The sequence below is a fragment of the Macrotis lagotis genome, chromosome X (assembly GCF_037893015.1).
Source record: "Macrotis lagotis isolate mMagLag1 chromosome X, bilby.v1.9.chrom.fasta, whole genome shotgun sequence".
NCBI classification, from domain to species: Eukaryota; Metazoa; Chordata; class Mammalia; order Peramelemorphia; family Peramelidae; genus Macrotis; species Macrotis lagotis.
The window spans coordinates 44,606,633-44,626,939 of NC_133666.1; the positions used below are offsets into that span (position 1 = coordinate 44,606,633).

The 20,307-nt window shown below is 40.8% G+C and overlaps 1 protein-coding gene and 1 pseudogene across 2 annotated transcripts in view; both read right to left on the reverse strand.

The window, feature by feature from the left end:
* Positions 1 to 20,307, reverse strand: part of CD99L2 (CD99 molecule like 2) — a 117,708-nt gene that overhangs the window by 91,002 nt on the left and 6,399 nt on the right. The window lies entirely within an intron of this gene.
* LOC141497627 (HIG1 domain family member 1A, mitochondrial pseudogene) lies at positions 1,325 to 7,129 on the reverse strand (annotated as a pseudogene).

Below are 20,307 nucleotides of genomic sequence, written 5' to 3' on the forward strand. Positions count from 1 at the left end.
TAGAGCTTCTGCTCTGGAGTCAGGAGGATCTGAGTTCAAATCCAACCTCAGATACTTGATACTTAGCTGTGTGACCTTGGTTAAGTCACTTAAAATTGTCTTGCAAAAACAAATGTGTGTAAACTAAAAGAAAACAGACTGAGGGAAGACCTCTCCTAAGAATAAGAAGTACATGTAACTTTGTGACATCTATTTTAACTATTCAAGCACCTTTTTTCTTTTGCTTCCTTCTGCATATTTTTCTGTGAATTGAACAGGTGATGCTGCTAAATAGTGTGGTGTTATTTATAGACTGCAAGTTAATCCAAGAACCATAAAACATAATCATGACAAACAAGAGCCTAGAAAAACAATTAGCTTCCAACATAGGCAGTAGTACCAATATTATACCAAAATGACTGATGTGAAAGCTGGTTTACTTTTGAAAAAGCAAACTAAAGTCATTTAATACTCATCCAGGTCCCTCCTGAGTACATTTGTTTATGTGGCATTGACAGAACAGGATCCATATCTTAAAGGGGGAAAAAAATGGAGGCTTCGATGCATCTTTACTCCAACAACTTGAGTAAACAGAGAAACTAAGATCCAGAGTTTATCACATAAGGCTAAAGTAGACCATGTTTTTAAATGGTTCAATTGCAAAGGGGAGTCACATGGGTTGCATCAGTCTGAATACAATGAAAGTAATACAATTGTGAGATGTATTCAATATTGAACTTCATTTCTATCTGTTGATGGAGAGAAGCTAAATTTGTTTTTTTAAGTGACATTCCTTGTCAATGTTTATAGATTTGTAGGTAAGAGATAGGAAAACCAAAGCAATCATCTAGTCCAACTGTGCCATTTTATAGAGGAGCAAAATGACGTTGTTACTTGCCCAAGCCACGAATTAAGTTAATAAAGCACAGGTTCCACTCAGAAATGAAAGAAAGTGTTAATAGGTGACCTAAACTCACTCATTCCATCAGTGCAACAATCAGGAACAATTTTGGCTGTCAGCAAAGGAGAATGCCATCTGTATCCAGATAAAGAGCCATGGAGTTTGAACAAAGTTCAAGGACTGTTCCCTTTAATTTTAAAAAAAAGATATCTTATTGTCTGATCTTGTCATCTCTTAGATTTTTTTGTCTCTTCCTTAAGGATATGATCTCTCTCTCATCACACTCAATTTGGATCAAAGTACAACAGGGAAACAAAGTAAAGACTGACAGACTGCTTTCATGGGGGGGGTAAAATTGAGGGTAAAATTGTAAAACTCAAATAATATCTTTAATAAAAAAAATTTTTAAGGTTAAAAGGCATGTAATATGTCCATTTTATTTAATAATATCAGTACCATGTTATTACCATGGAATGTAAATTCATCTTAAATATCACAATTCTACAAATGTAACAAAGCATTAAATAGGTCAACATTTGTATAAGAAGAATGCTCACATTAGTCTTCTCATACTGTGATAAACCATCAACTCTTAAAATGTACTTTTCAGTTGGACATGACTCTTCTAGAAAACAATATTGCACACATTTTAAATCTCTATCTTTACTGCTGAACAAGCACGTCAAATACATATAAAACAGATGGCATTTAAAAAACAGTAGTAGTTTCATCTTTTACTAACTTTATAATAAATACTACTATGTTAACTAACCTGGTTAACAACTGTTCAAGGCACATCTTAAATATAAACAAGTTTTTCTTAAAGTGAAGTGAAGATTGAGAGGAAAACTTGCTATAATATTTTGTTTCATGCTTTTCTTACAAATGTTCTTTTGGCCCTAGTCAAAGCCAAGCAGACCTAGACATTTAAGTTCCACATTTCTACAAGAAAAGGAGGTAAATGCTTCCTGAATTATGTTAAAGCAGATTCCCATATTATATCCCAAAATATGCCCCATCTTAAACCAAAAGGAGTAACCTGAGTCTTGGGCCTCTAATTTTTTAGTCATTAATGTTTAAAATTTGAGCAATATCAATAATTTTTCACCCAAGTAACTTTCAACGACCAATTCTTTTTATATATATATATATATATTTTTAGGTTTTCTGCAAGGCAAACGGGGTTAAGTGGCTTGCCCAAGGCCACACAGCTAGGTCATTATTAAGTGTCTGACACCTCCAGGGCTGGTGCTTTATCCACTGCGCCACCTAGCCGCCCCTAACGACCAGTTCTTTTGTATTAACTCAGCTCCCCTAATTAACTTTTGGATACCAATCAGTATACCTTAAATCACCTGGGAAACTAAAGCTTCCTTGAAAATAAATCCAATCTTAAATATCATGATTATGTCTGATGTGTGCTGCTTTTTAGAACCGTGTACCTCTAGATGATTTTTTTTTAAACATAACCTCAAAGTGGGGTATCTAGCTCTATAAAACATTATCAGCATGAAGATAGGATCTTTCCCCTTAAGGTTTGGGTTTTGCCCAGTATTCCTGGTACATGGAGTACAACATACCAATGGTCATTACTCCTACTACAAAGCCTTGGGCTCCCACAGACATGTGAATCAGGTGGACAGACATGTTAGTATTCCCTCTGCTCTTCAGTCTGTATAATCCATACGCAACAATAGCTGCAAAGCCTACTATTCCTATTGGGACAAATGGTGCCTCTTTGGCTTTTCGGGCAAGTTTTGATCCTGAAGTCTCATCATAAGAGGAAAGGGAAACATCACTGTCCATTGACATGGTAGCTTACTGGAAAAGCTTTCAGAGCAGGATGGAGAGAAAACACCTCACCCGGGCAGCACAGGCAGGCACAGGACTTCTGTCTAACTTTAATAAAAATTAAAAAAAAAAACCCAAAAACTACTGCCTTTGTTGAGGCAGAAAAAAAAGGGTGACCTAAGAAGATATCTCTACATCCCTAATTTTTAGTTCTAAGTAAAATATGAAAGAAACTAAAATATTAACAACTGAAAACCAAAGGCAGCAGTGTGGTCAATGTAGAACATCCAAAAAAAAAAACAAACTCCCATCACATATCTACTATAACACTTAAGAGTCTGATACAATCACTTAATAATGACCTAGCTGTGTGGCCTTGGGCAAGCCACTTAACCCTGTTTGCCTTGTAAAAACCTAAAGAGTCTGATACAAAGCCCTTGATATATACTTTATAACACAGATCAGTATACTAGAAGAAAAATAAAAGGAGTTCTAAAAGGGAGAAGAGGAAGAGATTTTAAAAAGGAAATGACAGGATTCTGAGAATCGTAAGGATTCTGAGAAGACAAATGAAAAGGGAGTACATTCTGGGAATACAAAGAGGTGGGGGATGAAGTGTCAATTTTAGGGAATGGCTGGTAGTCCAGTTGGTCTAATTATCAAAGGTTCAAGAAAGTAACAGTAGTAAAGCTGGGTTTTCTGGCCAAGATGATTATCTGAGCAGAGATCAACTGCTCAGCTCCCCTATGCCTAAGAACCTGCAATTCTCACAAGATGGAAAAATGACAAAGAACTGCAATAAGAAGCTACAGTGATTTTTTTTACCCAGGAGAACTACAGAAAATGTTGGCTAGTAGCTCTTCAGATAAAGGAAAGATAGCCACCAGCATAATTAGTGTTCATGTAGGTAAACAAACCCATTATCTTCCCAGTGAGACCAGAGATAGGTTCCAGGTATCTGTAAGCTTTCAAGTTTTCTTCCTTTATAGCTGTGTGTGTGCGCAGGTGCGCGCACACACACACACAAAATGCAAACACTACCCACATACACATCACATACACCACAGACACACAAACAACACATACCACAAACATATATACACACACACACATCAAACACCACACACAGACACACAAACCCACAGAGTCATTCTAATATTCCTCATGACTGCATCTGGGGCTTTCTTGATAAAGATACTAGAGGGGTTTTCCATGTCCCTCTTCAGTTCACTTGACAGATGAAAAAACTGAGGCAAATAGGGTGAAGTCATATATCTGGGGTCAAAAAGTGAGATAATGTCTGAAGTCAGTTTGAACTCAGGTTTTTCTGACTCCAGACCTGGTCCTCTATCCACTGAACCATCTAGCTATCCAGTCTGGTACATAGTAGGTCCCCAATAAATGCCTTTTGGTTGATAGTTTGCAAATCCTGGCTATCTTTCCTGAGGCTCAAAATTGTGGTTATTTCCCTGTCAAACCATGTGTCACACATCATGAGACTATGAAAATCAGGAAGAATTTCCTCTACAACAAAGGTGTCAAACTAGCCACCAAATGAACCAGTTTAAAATGAAGCAGAGAATGTTTGGGTTTTATTTTTTAAAATTAATATTTTATTTTCCCCCAATTATATATAAAAACAATTTTTAACATATTTTAAAAAAAATTTTGAGTTCCAAATTCTCTCCCAGCCTCTTTTTCACTGAGAAGGCAATTAAAATATGCATATCCATATGCAATCCTGCAAAATCTATTTTCATGTTAGTCTAGTCATGTAGTGAAAAGAAAGAGAAAAAAAAGCAAGAAAAATTAAGAGTAAAGAAAAAGTCTGCTTCAATCTGCATTCAGATTCCATCCATTCTTTCTCTGAAGGTAGAGAGCATTTTTCCTTTTATGAGACCTTCAGAATTGTCTTGGATCATTGTATGCTCAGAATAGCAGTCATTCAGAGTTTGATCACTGTACATAATAGTAACTACTGTATCCAATGTACCAGGGAAATGCATTTTTCTAAATCACTATGTGACCAACAAGGACCCATTTCTATTTCAGTTTGACACCAGGATCTCGAGCTCCCTGCTATGCCTTTGGGGGCAGAGTTAGCATAGGCAGAAGAGAAGGGGGTAGCCCAGCAATAAGAAAGTAGACATGCTTCACCTGAGTCCTGTATCTGAAGATCAAACCTTCTGTTCAGTTCTGGCCATTCCAAAAGGAACATTTGAAATTCCCCTGCTTCATTGAAAGTCCATCTTTTTCCCTGGAAGAGGACATTCAACCTTGCTGGGTAGTTCATTCTTGGCTGCATTCTAAGCTCTTTTGCCTTCCGGTATATTATATTCCAAGCCCTAGGAGCTTCCAATGTAGTTGCTGCTAAGTCCTGTGTGATCCTGACTGCCTCTCCATATTTGAACTGTGTCCTTCTGGCTGCTTGTAATATTTTCTCTTTGACTTGGGAGTTCTGGAACTTGGCTATAATATTCCTAGGGGTTGGTTTTTTGGGATCTCTTTCTCGGGGGGATCTGTGGATTCTCTCCATTTCTATTTTGCCCTCTGCTTCTAGAATATCAGGGCAATTTTCCTGTAATAATTCTTTGAAAATGATGTCAAGGCTCTTTTCCTGATAATGACTTTCAGGTATTCCAATAATTTTCAAATTATCTTTCCTAAGTATGTTTTCCATATCAGTTGTTTTTTCAATGAGATGTTTCACATTTTCTTGTAATTTTTTCATTCTTTTGATTTTGAAGTATTGATTCCTGATTTCTGGTAAATTCATCAATCTCCCTGAGTTTTATTTTTTGTCTGAAGGATTTGTTTTCCTCACAGAGCTTTCTTATCTCTTTTTCCATCTGGCCAATTCTGCTTTTTAAGCATTCTTCTCCTTAATCATTTTTTGAACTGTTTTATCCATTTGACCTAAGCTGGTTTTTAGCATGCTATTTTCTTCAGCATTTTTTTGGATTTCCTTGACTAAGCTGCCGACTAGTTTTTCATGTTTTTCCTGCATCTCTTGTCTTTCTTTTCCCAGTTTTTCTTCCAACTCCCTTCTTGGGCTCGTATGCAAAATATTTCCCAATGGTGTTCCTCTTTTTTCTCTGCTTTCTCATTTTCCCAGCCTAGCCTGTTTTGGGGGTGCTTTCTAAGCTTTTGGGACACTCCCACAAGGGTCTCAGTGTGTGAGGCTCTGTCCTCCCTCCTGGTCTGTGAATGACCATAAGCACCCCCCTCTGCCACAGGCTGAGGTGGAGGGGCCCTGCTGTTCTATTGCGGGGCCTAGACTACGATCAGGATCTGAATGTGTTCAGAACCCCAGAGTCCTGTTACAGGGGCAGAGCCCTGCAGTCTCTCTTCACTCCTCTCCCTCAGCTACATGGGCTCTTGCCCTGGGGGTTCCTGCTTACCTGTTCCGCCTGCTTCTGTTTCCTGGAACTGGGCTGAGGTGGCCATGAGCCTCTCTGTGTGCCCTGAGGGCTGGGCTTCATGTTCTCGCCCTGGCAGAGGTCCCCCTCTGTTCCCCCAATTTGTGCCTGGTGTTCCCCGGGGTATAGCTCAGGAAATTCCCTGGCTTCTGTGAGCTGGGGCTCGGCGCCCTGGGGCTGCCTCCGGGAGGCTGAAGTTCTTTCGCTCTGGGGGCCACCCCTCTGGCGGGCAGCCCCTCCAACCCCGGGGAGCAGAGCCTTTCTGCTCTTTTCCAGGTTAGCTTGAGTAGGAGAACTGCCTCACTGGGTCCCTCTGTGGGTTCTGTCTCTCCAATATTTAGAGACCTTAGTTTCAAAGATTTATGAGAGAGCACCTAAGACATGATCCCGCTCTTGTCCCATAACATGCTTTAAATGAACTGGTCTAGCTAGGGTAGACAGTTGGAATATTACCCAATTTAAGACACTGATCTAAAGAATACAACTCTTCATTGGGTTATGCGTGTGTATGTACATAAATCAAAACAAGGAAGACTTCATTCTTTCTTTGAATCACTGTGGCATATTTATTATAAGGACGTTTTTGTCTGAAGCTTTGCCTCAGCTTTTTCATCACTGAGACCTAAAGCATACAAGAAAATGTCACTGTCTGTTGAAATGGTTTCAGAGACCTGGGAACCTGTTATATGGTCTTGCCCTGGTCCTCTTTGTCTCTTGGCTTTCCTGATTCTCTTCAGTCTCAGTTGAAAAGCCACCTTGTGTTCAGAAGTCTTTCTCAGTCTTTTCTTAATCTTGGTGTCTTCGCTTTGGGATCATTTCTAGTTGACCTTCTAGTGAAGCTATTTGTGGATAGCTATTTGAAGATCACTTGCTCTTTTGTGACTTCTCTTTCTCTACTTAGCGCTGTGCTTAGCAGCACATAATAGGTGTTCAGTAAATAAGTGCTTGTTGACTGACTAACCTACTGAGTTCTAGATCACCTCATTCACAATGTCTGCTTTCTTTTCTTTTTTTTTAATTTTTTTAAATTTATTTTTTATTCTCATTTTGTACAAATGTTTTTGTACAAAACAGAAATGGAGAGAATCCACAGATCCCCCCGAGAAAGAGATCCCAAAAAACCAATCCCCAGGAATATTACAGCCAAGTTCCAGAACTCCCAAGTCAAAGAAAAAATATTACAAGCAGCCAGAAGGACACAGTTCAAATATGGAGAGGCAGTCAGGATCACACAGGACTTAGCAGCAACTACATTGGAAGCTCCTAGGGCTTGGAATATAATATACTGGAAGGCAAAAGAGCTTAGAATGTAGCCAAGAATGAACTACCCAGCAAGGCTGAATGTCCTCTTCCAGGGAAAAAGATGGACTTTCAATGAACCAGGGGAATTTCAAAGGTTCCTTTTGGAATGGCCAGAGCTGAACAGAAGGTTTGATCTTCAGATACAGGACTCAGGTGAAGCATGGAGATTGGAGGAGAGGGGGGAAATATGAGGGACTTAATGAGGATGAACTGCATGTATAGAAAAATTATATTGATAATATTCATATGAACCATCTCAGCTAATAGAGCAGGTAGAGGGAGCTTTTATAGTTGAAGCACAGGAGAAAGCTGAATTCGAAGATAAAATATGGTGTAAAACTGGAGTCAATAAGAAAAAAAGGGCAATGGAATGGGAGAAAGAAAAAGGAGAGAGGAATAGTCCAAGCTATTTCACATAATGAGATTTTTTTTTATTACAATGAGCTATTGCAATGATATGGAAGGGGGAAGCAAGGGGGAATGAGGGAACCTTTGCTCTCATCAGAGATGGGTAGGAGAGGAAACAGCAAATATACTCTGGGGTATAGACAACTGGAGTAAGAAGGAGGGGGGAGAGGGGGAAGGGGTGGGGATGTGAATAAAGGAGGAGAGGATGGACCATGGGGGGACAGTGGTCAGATATAACACATTTTCTTTTTTTACTTCTTGCAAGGGGCTGGGATTGGATGGCCTGCCCAGGACCATAGGGCCAGGTGGATTCTGGACCTAAGGGGTGGTATGGGGCTCAGGGTTTCTTGGCCCCAGGACCAGTGATCTGTCTGCTGCACCACTCAGCGACCCTACAGCAGAGTCAGAGTGAAAGGAAAGAGAAAATATAGTACATGGTAGTGGAGAAATAAGAAAGGAGGGAGTTGCCATCAGCAATGGCAACGTTGGAAAAACATGGAAGTAACTTTTGTGATGCACTTATCATAAAGAATATGATCCACTCACGACAGAGTTGATAGTGTTGGAACAAAGACTGAAACACATTTTTTGTTATTATTATTTGGGGGAGGATGCAGGGCAAGTGGGGCTGGGTGGCCTGCCTGGCGCCACATAGCAGGGTGATCATTGGGTGTCTGGGGCTGGATTCAGACCCAGGTGCTCCTGGCTCAAGGGCCAATGCTCTGTCTGCCACCCAGCCACCCCTACTATTATTACCATTTTATTTCATTTTGGGTCTTTTTTTTCTTCTTTTTGGTTTTTGCAGGGCAGTGGGGATCGGGTAGCTTGCATGTCACATGGCTGGGTGATTATTGGGTTTACGAGGCTGGATGTGGACTGGGGTGCTCGTGGCTCCAGGGCTGGTGCTTCATCCATTGCACCACCTGGCCATACCTACAATTATTACTATTATTTTTTTCTCCCCCCTTTACTTTTTTGCCCAAGCAAGTCTATCTATATTCATGGGGGGAGGGGTATTTTGTTTACTTGTAAACAAGTATATTTTATTAATGTAAAGAAAAACATTTGTACAAAATGAGAATAAAAAATAAATTAAAAAAAAAAAAGAAAAAACTGATAAGGAAAACAGATTTAGTTAAGATAATTTAAAAATTATTGGAATACCTGAAAGTCATGATCAGGAAGAGCCTTGACATCATTTTCAAACAATAACTACAGGAAAATTGCCCTGATATCCTAGAAGCAGAGGGCAAAATAGAAATGGAGAGAATCCACAGATCCCCCCGAGAAAAAGATCCCAAAAAACCAACCCCTAGGAGTATTATAGCCAAGTTCTAGAACTTCCAAGTCAAAGAGAAAATATTACAAGCAGCCAGAAGGACACAGTTCAAATATCATGAAGCTGCAGTCAGGATCACACAGGACTTACCAGCAACTACATTGGAAGCTCCTAGGGCTTGGAATATAATATACCAGAAGGCAAAAGAGCTTAGAATGCAGCCAAGAATCAACTACCCAGCAAGGCTGAATGTCCTCTTCCAGCGAAAAAGATGGACTTTCAATGAAGCAGGGGAATTTCAAATGTTCCTTTTGGAATGGCCAGAACTGAACAGAAGGTTTGATCTTCAGATACAGGACTCAGGTGAAGCATGGAGATTGGAGGAGAGGAGGAAAATATGAGGGACTTAATGATGATGAACTGCATGTATTCCTGCATAGAAAAATGACACTGATAATACTCATATGAACCTTCTCAGCTAATAGAGCAGGTAGAGGGAGCTTTTATAGTTGAAGCATAGGAGAAAGCTGAATTCGAAGATAAAATAAGATGTAAAAATGGAGTCAACAGAAAAAAAGGGAAATGTAATGGGAGAAAGAAAAAGGAGAGGGGGACTAGGCCAAGACATTTCATACAAGATTTTTCTTTATTACAATGAGCTATTGCAATGATATGGAAGGGGAGAGGATAGGGGGAATGAGGGAATCTTCGCTCTCATCAGAGGTGGCTAGGAGAGTAAACAGCATATTATACTCAATGGGGTATAGGCATCTGGAGTAAGAAGGAGAGGGGGGAGGCCAGGGGGAAGGGGGGTGATGTGAGTGATGGAGGAGAAGATGGACCATGGGGGGAGAGTGCTCAGATATAACACATTTTCTTTGTCACTTCTTGCAAGGGGCTGGGATTGGAAGGCCTGTCCGGGACCATAGGGCTGGGTGGATGCTGGGCCTAAGAGGTGGTATGGGGGCTCAGGGCCTCTTGGCCCCAGAGCCAGGGATCTGTCTGCTGCGCCACTCAGCTACCCTACAGCAGAGTCAGAGTGAAAGGAGAGAGAAAATATAGTGCATGGTAGTGGAGAAATAAGAAAGGAGGGAGTTGTGATCAGCAATGGCAACAGTGGAAAAATATAGAAGTAACTTTTGTGATGGACTTATCATAAAGAATGTGATCCACCTGCAACAGAGTTGTTGGTGTTGGAACAAAGACTCAAGCACATTATTATTATTATTATTATTATTATTATTATTTGGAGGGGGTTGCAGAGCATATGGGGCTGGGTGGCCTGCCTGGGGCCACATAGCAAGGTGATTGTTGGGTGTCTGAGGCCAGATTTGGACCTGGGTGCTCCTGGCTCAAGGGCCAATGCTCTGTCCGCCACCCAGCCACCCCTACTATTATTGCTATTTTATTTTATTTTGGGTCTTTTTTTTTCTTTTTTTGGTTTTTGCAGAGCAGTGGGGTTGGGGTGGCTTGCATGTCACACAGCTGGGTGACTGTTGGGTGTACGGGGCCGGATGTGGGCTCGGGTGCTCCTGACTCCAGGGCTGGTACTCCGTCCATTGTGCCACCTGGCCATACGTACAAGTATAACTATTTTTTTAATTTTAATTTTTTTCTCTCCCCTTTACTTTAGCGCTCAAGCGAGTCTATATTTTTTGGGGGAGGGGGTATTTTGTTTACTCTTAAACAAGAATATTTTATTAATGTATAAAAAAATTATTTGTAAAAATGAGAATAAATAAATATTAAATATAGAAAAAGGAAAAACAACAAAGCATATTATGGGGTGGCTACGTGCTCCCACAATCTGGATTTGAACCCATGTCATCTGATCTTCAAGTTCAGTGCCTCAAATCTCGGTCTTACAGAGAAAAGATACATGTCACATATAGTGCAAAATTCTTCAGTGCTGGGGTGGCTAGGTAGTGTGGGGGTGGCTAGGTGGCACAGTGCATAGAGCACCGGCCCCGGAGTCAGGAGTACCTGAGTTCAAATCCGGCCTCAGACACTTCATAATTACCTAGCTGTGTGGCCTTGGGCAAGCCACTTAACCCCATTGGCCTTGCAAAAACCTTAAAAGAAAATATTGTGCTCAATTCAGCACTATAAGATTGAGAAACTGAAAACAAACTGGACCATGTCTAGAGAGGGGTCAAGATAAAGGTCCTTCTACCATCTGCAAAAGTTCATTAAAGAAATGGGATACTTAGCTTGGACAAGAGAAAGGTCAGAGAGGGATATGATTCTGAGAAAAGCATAAAATCAGTAGTGGAAGAATAAGCTATCGAATAAAGAGAAGAGGCAGTGATTTCTGCCACTGAAGGCCTTCAAACAGGAACTAAATGACCACTGATTGTGGAAGCTGAAGGGATTCATAATAAGGTACAGTTTTAAGGTCTTTTCCAGCAGAGGTTCTATGACATCTTCCTTGACAAACTACAAGAAATTCTGAAAAATCTATGAACTTCTCCTTTTTTACTACTGCTGGTATGACCAAGTCTGTGCCTCCCATGGCTCCAATCTGAATATAAACTTTGGGAGTACAATCACTAGCATGTAACATAATTAGAGTCACAAAGTAAAACCTCAATACATCTTCATTCATTCATCATCTCTGTAGCTAAGTCTTTGATACTGAGATACCCAGAGATACCCAACTCTGCTAGGTTTATCTGAGTTTTGTTTCCTAAAAAAAGTTATTCATTATTCAGTCATTTAGTTCTGTCAGACTCTTCATGACTCCATGGACCATCCATGGGAGTTTCTTAGCAAGGATACTGGAGTGGTTTGCCATTACCTTCTTCAGTTGAAGCAAACAGAAGTTAAGTGACTTTCCCTGGGTCACATAGCTAGTAAGGTTTTAAAGTCAAATCTGATCTTCCTTGACTCTAGGCCCAGTACTCTATCCAAAGAGCACCTAGTTATCTCCCATTTCTAAAATTACATTACTTCAATGTTAATGTAATTTTATAAAATTCATCACATGTTGTGTTCTGTCCACATCCACACCCATACTCCCAAACCATGTTCAAAGAACATGGATCATGACTTGTGCAATTTCAATTTTTCTTGGCAATTTCAACAGATTAACCTCATTTCCTTCTACATTCTACCAGTTATCAGACTGGTAGAGCAGGGAATATGATCTCTGGTTTACCTAGATTTTAACATAATATTTGATCATGTTTCTCAAGTTACCCTTGTCAACTAGATGAAGAATTATGAGGTATTTGATGGTATAGTTATATGTTTTCAGAAGTAACTGAATGGTCAGGCCCAACAAATAAAGGAGGTATTTTAGTGATGCCAAGAGCCATGATCAGATTAGTTATCTGATAACTGAAAAGGATTCTTAATCAAATCTAGGCTGAATTCCATAGCATTTGAGTTCTCTTTCAATTCTCACATCTACAAATAGCTGTTTTATAGCCTTTCAAACAGAAAGATGTGGAAATTTTAATCCAACCTTTAAAATTTTTAAATGAAGATGAGGAACACCACATGGATAGCAAAATGAAGTACATATAAACATACATGTCTCTTTGGGGGGGGAGAAGGAGAAGAGCTGGCTGCCTAAGACAGTTTTGTTCACTCCTACAAACATTTGTTTTCACAAAATCCCTTTTGATTATAGCAAAAACAAGCTTCAAGATGTTATTACAATTTTCAAAATAATTCTAAGTAGTTTTGGTCATGAGAGTAAAGGAAAAACTCACCAGAAAACATAGAAATAAATCTTTAGAATAAATATTTGTGTAAGGTATATAGTTCTTCACCTTCACTGTAACAGAAACTCTAAAAAAGATGCTTCAAAGTCACAAGACAAATTTAAATCCAAATCTCCATCCAAAATCTCTTTACAAGAGTCTGGATATAACTATCCCAGCATCATAAGCATTTGATTTACCAATATCCCAAGAGGCATGAATTGCTGCTGCCCCCTCCTTCCCCTCAGTTCCACCCTAAAAAATGGGAGCTACAGAAAACAGGAGCCTGCTCCTCACCTTAACCCTTCTGATTGCCTCCAGGAAGGGAGGGAAAGGAGGAGGTAGAGATTTTCCAGGTAAGATGGTAGCATGCTAGGACTCCTAGAAGTTCAGATGCCCCATGAACTCCAAAGTAAAGCTCCAATAACGGTAAGAAATAGAAGGGAGGGGCTGCTAGGTGGCACAGTGGATAGAATGCCAGCCCTGGAGTCAGGAGTACCTGAGTTCAAATCCGGCCCCAGACACTTCATAATTACCTAGCTGTGTGGCCTTGGGCAAGCCATTTAACCCCATTTGCTTTCCAAAATCCTTTAAAAAAAAAAAAAAAAGAGGTAGAAGGGAAGGAAAAGGAGAAAAGAAAGGAGAGATGATACAAGACTGGAGGAGTCAAGGAAAAAGTAAAGAAGGAAGGTAGGGGACGGTAGAGATGGAAGGGAAAGGAGCCAATGATTCTCAAATCTACCTTTTCTTCTGCTGACTTGCTATCTTCCACCTCCAACTGACTTTCAGATATCTCAAACTGGATGTCTAGTAGACATTTTTTTTTTTAGGTTTTTGCAAGGTAAGTGGGGTTAAGTGGCTTGCCCAAGGCCACACAGCTAGGTAATTATGAAGTGTCTGGGGCCGGATTTGAACTCAGGTACTCCTGACTCCAGGGCTGGTGTTCTATCGACTGTGCCACCTACCTGCCCCCTCTAGTAGACATCTTAAACAATACATCCAAAATGAAACATTACCTTTTCCTCTAAACTCTTCCCCACCACCAGCACCTCCCCTATTAATATAGAGTGTACCACCAGTGCCCTAGTCCCTCAGGCTCACAATCTAGAGGCACCCTGAATTTTTCATTATCTGTCACCTCCCATATTCTAAGTTGTTGGCAAGGCTTGTTGATTTTACCTTTGCAACATTTCTCTAATACAATTCCTTAGCTCCCCTGGTACTGCCACTACTCTGGCTTCATAACCTCACACCAGGATTAAATCTATGATAGCTGCTGGTGAATCTACCTGGCTCATTTCCCTACACCAATCTATTGTCCATATAGCCACTAAAGTGATTTTCCTAAAACGTAGATTCCATCAAGTCACAGACACAGACACATTCAATCTATCTCCTCTCTCTCTCAGTAAACTCCAGGGGTGTCCTATTGCCCTTTGTAACCCAGTTCCCTACTATATTTCCAGTCTTTTTGTAACTTACTCCCCAACATGTATTCTTTCATTCAGGGACACAAAAAAGATGCTCTGGACATTATCTCTGGCTGGCACCTATGCTTAGAACACTCTCCCTTCTTTGATACAAATACTGACCTCCCTGAATTTCTTTAAGGCCCAACTACAATCCCCCCCCACTACAGAAGCCGTCCCGCAGTTCAGTATTTTCCATTTATCCCGGAGACACTCTGCTTTATTTCAAATGGTTGCATGTTGTCTTTCCCACCACACTGTAAGGTCCTTAAGGATAAGGACTGTCTTGTGACCCCTTTTATATCCCCAGATCTCAGAGTAGGACCTGATGCACAGACTGCCCGAAAGGGGGAAGAGAAGAAAAGGGAGAGGAAGGAAGGGAGAAAAGGAAAAGGGAAGAAGAGGTCAGGGAAGGTGAAAAAGAAGATGAAGGGAGAAGAAAGAAAAGGGAGGCAAAAATGGGAAACTAGGGCATGAGGTTTAGGGAAGAAAAAGAAGAGGAAAGTAAGAGGAGGGGGCAGCTAGGTGGCATAGTGGATAAAGCACAGGCCTTGGAGTCAGGAGTACCTGGGTTCAAATCCGGTCTCAGACACTTAATAATTACCTAGCTGTGTGGCCTTGGGCAAGCCACTTAACCCCATTTGCCTTGCAAAACCTTAAAAAAAAAAAAAAAAAAGAGTAAGAGGAGGAGAGGAGGATTTTCCTGGCTAAGATGGAAGAATGTTAAGACTCTAGAAGAGCCTAGACCTTCCATGAACTTCACAGTAAAGTTCTAATAATGAAGAAAAAGAGGGGAGAAAGGAGAGAAAAGAGACAGAGGGGATAGGGAAGAGAAAAGATACAGGCTTCTCTAAGTCAGTAGAGGACCACAAGAGAAGGCTGCCAAGGAAACCCTACAAACCCTCTGTCTCACTGTCATTATGACTAATCGTACACTTCTCAAGTATTTTACAGTTTGGACAGTGACTCCCCATAACATTTCAGGTAGAAAGTACAAGGATTATCATGCTTATTTTACAGATAAGGAAACTAAGGTACAATTAATTCAATCAAAGTCACAAGAAGAACCGAATAGAAGAGCTAAAAGTCAAACTCAGGTCTTCTGATTACAAATCCAGGAAAGGGTCTTACCACCAGACCATGTTGCCTCCTTTAATGTGCATCTCTACGTGTTATATATAACCTTGCTTATTCTCATTATCAGTTATAAGTGGTAGAAGGGAATACTGTCCCCACAAATTCCCTGCAATATGAAGTGGTCACACATTGTTGGCAAAACTTTAATAAATAGATGTAGTCAGGAAGAAGGTGAATCTGTGATAACAGTAAAGGCTCATAGTGACTGCCTTTCCAACCCTGAACAACACACTATGACCAACTAAGAAAGATGATGATGCTCTTCCAGCACCTGACATTTCACTATAAGAGTCCAACCAAATTTATGAAGCACCACAGACACTGTGCTAAGCACTAAAGAAACAAAAAAAAAGGCATAAAAGAGTCCCTGTCTTCAAAAAGCTCACAATCTATAGGAGAAACATTACATAAAAAGAAGCTGAAGCAACTGGGGAAGGAAATTATCTGAATGGGTAAGAATATTAAAAATGATTTCATTTTACAAAATGATGCATTTCTAGAGGAAAGCAACTGAGTAGGAAATAAGAAGAATTCCCTAGTTGTTCTCCATAAATGGTGAAAGATCTGGGAAAAATGATTCCTTTAGACCTGTAAAGTTTTTCAAGGCTGTAAAGCACCCTTTAAGAATGTAAAAACACAGGGCAGCTAGGTGGTGAAGGGATAAAGCACCGGCCCTGGAGTCAGGAGTACCTGAGTTCAAATCCAGCTTCAAACACTTAATAATTACATAGCTGTGTGGCCTTGGGCAAGCCACTTAATCCCGAGGGAGGGAGGGAGGAAGGAAAAAGAATCTGGGGGGCAGAGCCGAGATGGCAATAGGAGAAGAGTCTCTCTTAGGTGCTCTCTCTCAAAACTTATAAAATAAGGACTCTAAACTTTTGAGAGACAGAACCCACAGAAAGATCCAGTGAGGCAGTTCTCCAGCCCAAGGTAACCTGGAAAACAGTGGAAAGGTTCCACTCCACAGGATTAGTGGAGCTGCCTCAAGAGTGAAGGAACTTCACCCTCCTGGAGGCAGCCCCAGGCCTCTGGGAGATGAGCTCATGGCAGCAGAGGCAGTTTCCTGACCTACACCCTGGGGAGCACCCCAGGCACAACTTGGAAGATCAGCGGGGGGTATTTCTGTCAGGACAAGCACGTGAAGCCCAGCCCTCAGAGCACTCGGCGGGCACAAGTGGCCATGACAGCCCAGATCCAGGAACGAGAAGCAGGCAGACCCGGTAAGCAGGAGCCCCCAGGGAACTCAGCCTTGAGTGCTCAGCCTAGGTAGGGGAGTAGAGACTTCTGAGGTCTGTCTTCTGTACCTGGAACAGGAGTCTAGGGCTCTGACCACATTCAGATCCTGATAGCAGTCTAGACCCCCCACAGAACAGCAGAGCCCTCCCCACCTCAGCCCCATGGCAGAGGGGGGCCCATATAGCCATTTACAGACCAGGAGGGAGGACAGAGCTTCACACACTGAGATCCTTGTGGAGGGGGGGGTCTCAATAATACTAAAAAGCTCAGGAAGCACGCCAAAACCAGGCACAGGCTGGGGAAATGAGTAAACAGAGAAAAAAAGAGGAACACCATTGAGAAATACATTGTCTATGATCCCAAGAAGGATCAAAATACTCAGTCTGAAGATGAGGAAGTACAAGCTCCTGCATCTAAAGACTCCAAGAAAAAACGGAAATTGGGCTCAGGCTATGACAGGGCTCAAAAAAGATTTTGAAAATCAAGTGAGGGAAATAGAAGAAAAATTGGAGAAAGAAATAAGAGAGATGCAGGAAAAACATGAAAAACTAGTCAGCAGCTTAGTTAAGGAGATCCAAAAAATGCTGAAGAAAATAACATGTTAAAAAGCAGCATAGGTCAAATGGATAATGCAGTTCAAAAAGTTATTGAGGAGAAGAATGCTTTAAAAAGCAGAATTGGCCAGATGGAAAAAGAGATAAGAAAGCTCTCTAAGGAAAACAAATCCTTCACATCTAGAATGGAGCTGAAGGAAGCTGCTGACTTTATGAGAAGTCAGGACACAATACTTCAAAACCAAATGAATAAAAAATTAGAAGAAAATGTGAAACATCTCATTGAATAAACAACTGATATGGAAAACAGATTCAGGAAAGATAATTTGAAAATTATTTGGATTCTTGAAAGTCATGATCAGGAAAAGAGCCTTGACCTCATTTTTAAAGAATTCCTATAGGAAAATTGCCCACATATCCTAGAAGCAGAGGGCAAAATAGAAATTGAGAGAATCCACCCATCATCCCTGGAAAGAGATTCAAAAAAACCAACCCCCAGGAATAATATAGCCAAGTTCCAGAACTCCCAAGTCAAAGAGAAAATATTACAAGCAGCCAGAAGGACACAATTCAAATATCATGGAGCTGCAGTCAGGATCACACAGGACTTAGCAGTAACTACATTAAAGGCTCATAGGGTTTAGAATATAATATTCCAGAAGGCAAAAGAGTTCAAAATACAACTGAGAATCAACTACTCCACAAAACCAAACATCCTCTTCCAGGAAAAAAGATGGACTTTCAGTGAACCAGGGGAATTTCAAACATTCTTGTTGGAATGGGCAGAGCTGAACAGAAAGTTTGATCTTCAGGCACAGGACTCAGGAGAAGTAGAGAGTGGAGGAGAAGGGGAAAATATGAAGGACTTAATGATGATGAACTACATGTATTCCGGCATGGAAAAATGATACTGATAAAACTCATAGGAAACTTCTCATTTAATAGAGCAAGCAGGAGTTTTTATGGATGAAGCACAGGAGGGAGCTGAATTTGAAGATATAATATATTGTAAAAATGGAGTCAATGGCTAAAAGGGAAATGTAATGGGAGTAATAGAAAGGAGAGGTAGAAGAGGCTAAGATATTTCACATGAGATTTTTTTTATTACAATGAGCTATTGCAATGATATGGAAAGGGGTAAGGCGAGGGGGAATGAGGGAACCTTCGTTCTTATCAGAGGAGGCTCAGAGAGGAAACAGCATATATACTTAATGGGGTATAGACATCTAGAATAAGGAGAGAAGGGGGATGGGGACGGAATGTGAGTGATGGAGGAGAGGGTGGACCATGGGGGAGAGTGGTCAGATATAACATATTTTCTTTTTTACTACTTGCAAGGGGCTGGGATTGGATGGCCTGTCTGGGACCACAGAGCCAGGTGGTTGCTGGGCTTTAGGGGTGGTAGGTGGGCTCGGGCCCTCTTGGCCCCAGGGCTGGTGATTAGTGTGCTGTGCTATTCAGCTACCCTACAGCACATTTAAGAAGAGGGACAGAGTAAAAAGAGAGAGAAAATATAGTGTATGGTAGTGGGGAAGTATGAATGGAAGGAGTTGTGATCAGCAATAACAACAGTGGAAAATTATGGAAGTAGCTTTTGTGATGGACTTATCATAAAGAATGTGATCCACCCAAGATATTATTGTTATTTTGGGGGGGGGGTGCAGGGCAGATGGAGTTGGGTGGGTTGCCCAGGGTCGCACAGCTCAGCGATTGTTGGGTGTCTGAGGCTGGATTTGGATCTCGGTGCTCCTGACTCCGGTGGCAGTGCTCTGTCCATTGTGCCACCTGGCTGCCCCTGCTATTATTGTTACTATTATTATCATTTTACTCTATTTTGGTGTTTTTTTGTTTGGTTTTTGCAGGTCAGTGGGGTTGGGGTAGCTTGCCCAGGGTCACACAGCTGGGTGATTGTTGGTTGTCTGTGGCTGGATTTGGATTTGGGTGCTCCTGACTCCAGGGCCAGTGCTCTATCCAATGTGTCACTTAGCTGCCCCTATTATTATTTTTTTATTTTAATTTTTTCCTCTTTATTGCTCATGAGGGTCTATAGTTTTGGGGGGAGGGGATATTATGTTTAATCTTAAACAATATTTTAATAATGTATAAAAAAACATCATTTGTACAAAAATAAAATGAATATAAATACAAAAATATTTAAAGAAAAAAAGAATGCAAAAATCAGTGTGAAGGATCCTACCTCATTCTTTTTAGCTTAACAGGTAAATGAGAAGAAAAACAGGGGTTGACTGATATACAACTTCTAAGGGAAGAAAAGGGCTGTTGATTCACCAAAGACAATTAGCTTATTCCCGTGGGGTGGGGTAAGATTAGGGGAAAAATTGTCATACTCAATTAAAATTTTTAATAAAAGAAAAAAAGGGGGGGCTAGGTGGCACAGTAGATAGAGGACCCGCCCTGGAGTCCGGAGTATCTGAGTTCAAAACCTGCCTCAGACACTTAATAATTACCTAGCTGTGTGGCCTTGGGCAAGCCACTTAACCCCATTTGTCTTATAAAAACTTTAAAAAGAAAAAAGAAAAGAAAAGAAAAAAAGGACAAGTCATGTCACCCTGTTTTCCTTAGTTTACTCATCTGTAAAATGAGCTGGAGAAAAAAATGGCAAAGCACTGCAGTATCTCTACCAAAAAAACTCCAAATGGAGATTTTTGCAGGTTTTTGCAGGGGCAGTGGGAATTAGGTGGCTTGCATGTCACACGGCTGGGTGACTGTTGGGTCTACGGGGCTGGATGTGGGCTCGGGTGCTCGTGGCTCCAGGGCTGGTGCTTCGTCCATTGCGCCACCTGGCCATACCTACAATTACTACTATTTTTTTATTTTAATTTTTTTTTCTCTCTCCTTTACTTTATTGCTCAAGCAAGTCTATATTCATGGAGGGAAGGGGGGTATTTCGTTTACTCTTAAACAAGAATACTTCATTAATGTAAAAAAAAACATTTGTACAAAATGAGAATAAAAAAATACAATTAAAAAAAATACAATTGGGGGAAGCTAGGTGGCATATATAGAGCACCAGTCCTGGAGTCAGGAGTACCTAAGTTGAAATCCAGCCTCAGACACTTAATAATTACCTAGCTGTGTGGCCTTTGGCAAGCCACTTAACCCCA